Source organism: Ornithorhynchus anatinus, chromosome 12, assembly GCF_004115215.2.
Source record: "Ornithorhynchus anatinus isolate Pmale09 chromosome 12, mOrnAna1.pri.v4, whole genome shotgun sequence".
Taxonomy (NCBI): Eukaryota; Metazoa; Chordata; class Mammalia; order Monotremata; family Ornithorhynchidae; genus Ornithorhynchus; species Ornithorhynchus anatinus.
The window spans coordinates 18,655,633-18,658,893 of NC_041739.1; the positions used below are offsets into that span (position 1 = coordinate 18,655,633).

General features: G+C 41.5%; 1 non-coding gene across 1 annotated transcript; it reads left to right on the plus strand.

Annotated features, from left to right (window-relative positions):
* The first annotated feature begins 238 nt into the window (after positions 1-238).
* Positions 239-376, plus strand: LOC114815704. The gene has a single exon (XR_003763507.1). It is a non-coding gene; the product is annotated as a small nucleolar RNA SNORA7 (small nucleolar RNA).
* Positions 377-3,261: the final 2,885 nt, after the last annotated feature.

A 3,261-nucleotide genomic window follows, 5' to 3' on the forward strand; every position in this document is an offset into this window, starting at 1 on the left:
ACTTTCCCATATATAGTTGTCCTTTGCATTCAGAGACATCACTGACAGTGAGGTTTACTTCTAAGAGGAAAGGTCAATGCCATATCATAGTCCCATCCACATTGTGCGTACATAAAAGCTGTCCCTTGCTGTGTTGTCGTATGTTAATGTCTGCAGTGCTTAGTGCTGTTTTTGTTACTCCACTCACGAGTATTTGTTAATTTAGCAGTTTAGAATTACCTGGGTCTAGCTGAATTATCACCTTTCAGGGTCGCAACTGGTGAGTTTCCAGTACTCTACCAGTCTCAACTATGGGAGGGGGAGTCAAGCAGAGGCATATCCATTCCATTCCTAGCTTGGGCAGTGGCTAGCAAGTGGAAGGCAATCTGCTACAAGTTAAAACTCACCTGTGCTGGGCAGCAGCGGCATGGGACAGAGTCGAGGGCGGAGATTCAGGTTTACTGCGTGGAAGGAGGCGATGGTAAAACAGCTTCCGTATTTTTACCAAGGAAACTACCAGAATGATCGCAGATGGAGTTGGGGCATTCTGGGAGGGATGTGTTCATGGCATCGCTATGGGTCGGACACAACTTGACAGCACAGACAACAACAACAAGTTGGATTATGTTGTATTGGCATTCAAATGGTGACAAATGGTACTGCATCACAATTAATGCCTCTGTAGAGTTATAATACCTGTTAGCTTCCCCAGTTTGGCTAGACTTTAGTCTGATGTTATAATAGGTTCCAAATTCTAGATGTTATAAACAGTGTTCACCGCTCTAATATGTTCTTACAGGAGTGTCAAAATTAATTTAAGCTTCCAGAAAATCTGTTTTATTTTCCAATGCGGTGTAGTAATACTCAAAGGAAGTCACCTTTGGCTTTGGCTCTTGTACGCTTACTATTTATAACACTGAAATACATTAGAGGGAGACAGCTGTAGTAATAGAAAAGGTATTTATTGAGCACTCCTTGGGTGCCATGAACTATACTAAGCATTTCAGAACCATAAGGCAGGTTCCCTGCCCTTAGGGAGCTCACAATCAATTAGGGAGTCTTGTCTTGTGTCCACTATTGTGTGCAGAGTGTAGTAGTAACTGCTTGGCATAGTACCACACAAATCATGCCCCTTGTCCTTAGGAAGCTTGAAGTCAAGTAGGGGAGACAGGTGAGGATCAGAGGAAGGAAGACTGGGGAGCAAGGAGACTTGCAGGTGAGTACAGTTATCAGAAGGTCATAGCAAGCAGCATGGCCTAATGGATAAAGCATGGGCTTGGGATCGAGAAGACCTGGGTTCTAATCCGATCTCTGCCATGCAGCTCTGCCTGATGTGTGACCTAGGGCAAATCACTTAACTTTCCTGTGCCTCAGTTTCTTCAACTGCAGAATGGGTATTCAATACCTATTCTTCCTCTTAGACTGTGAACTTCATATGGGACAGGGACTGTACCAAAAAATACCATAAAAAATAAGTCATATAAGGGTTGGAAAGTTGAGCAGTTGGGACAGAGGGGGAAAGAAAAAGATGGGAGGGAAGTTTATGGAGGGCAGAATAATTCAGAGGAATCACTTTATGGATAATAGCGGCTTTTTTATTGAACAATCAGTATCTAGCCATTAAAAAAAGTGGGAGCAGTTCACTCAGCTAGATAGTGGGATTTTGTTTGTTTGTTTTGACTTTTTTAAGGTATTTATTTGTTTACTAAGAGCCGGGCACTTTACTAAGTGCTGGAGTTTCATCTTGTCTTATGCTGTCGAGTCGTGTCCTACCCATAGTGACAACATAGACATATCTCTCCCAGAATGCCTCACCACCATCTGCAATCATTCTGGTAGTGTATCCTTAAAGTTTTCTTGGTAAAAATATGGAAGTGGTTTACCACCACTGCCTCCTCCCACGCAGTAAACTTGAGTTCTGCCCTTGACTTTCTTCCATGTTCCTGCTCCCAGCACAGGTGAGTTTGGACTTGTGGCAGATTGCCTTCCACTTGTTAGCCACTGCCCAAGCTAGGAATGGAACGGGTATGCCTGTCCCTCCTGTAATCAAGATTGGTAGAGTACTGAAAACTCTCCGGGTGTGACCCTGAGAGAGTAAGTGCTGTAGTAGATACAAGCTAAGCAGGTTGGACAAAGTCCATGTCCCACATGAGGTTTACAAACTTAATCCCCATTTTACATTTACTGAGGCACAGAGAAGTTAAGTAACTTGCCCAAGGTTATACAACAGACAAGTGGGATTAGAACCCAGGTCCTTCTGACTCCCAAACCCATGCTCTATCCACTAGGCTACGCTGCTTCTCTAAGGTCTTCTTAAGTATCTATGATTCAAGTAAGCCAAATACTCTGTTAGTGATAAACCTCTTTGGTATTTGTTAAGTGAGAGATGACTGGAGATACATACTTAAGGAGAAATGAAACACTAAAGCAGCACACAAATACCTATGAATATACAGAATCAAAACAAAATCAGTAGGGCGCTGTAGCTAGAGAAGCCTAACTTCAGGTAATTTATCTTCACTGTAGATTTTTCTTCCTATAACAATCTGCCAAGAAGAATTTTGAAAAATGTCCATCTTCCAAATTGTATGAAATTCAGGCAAAGGTTTTCTGCCACATGGCCTTCTCCAGTGACCAAAATGAATGGCTTTGAATGCAATCACTTCTGGTGTTCATTGTTTCTTAGCTTGCTTGCTTTCCTGCAGTTGCAAGATGCACTATTTTCATTAGTCTGTACTGCTTTCATTCTTTTTTCTCTTTTCTGGACACAATTTCTTTCTCCACCCTTGCTCCTTTGTCCCCTTGTCACTGGGACTCAAATTCTGCTTTTCTCTGAAATCTTACTGAGCATTTTTAAATAATAGATGAGCTCACTGTGCTTTATCTGCATCACATCTTTTGTCTGTCAAAGACTCTTTGAACTACAAGGAGAGCATAATTTGGTTTAGGTATTAAGCAGGTTCTCCCTCCTACTTAGCCTTTGCATCCCATGTATACAGGTACTGTATCTGAAAAGTTTATGTATCTGCCCCAGCACTTAGAACAGTGATTACACAAAGCAAGCACTTAATAAGTACTACTAAAAAAATAATAATGTATAAATTATATTCCTGGGGTAAATATAATATAATGAGATCAAATACAGTCTCTGTCTCACAAAAGGGGCTCACAGTATAAGGGGAAGGAAAACAAATATTTAATTGTTTAAACAAATCTTAAAAATGAGGGTTGGAGAAGCCAGGTAACTTGGCCAAGGTCACACAGCAGGTAAGTGGAACTGTG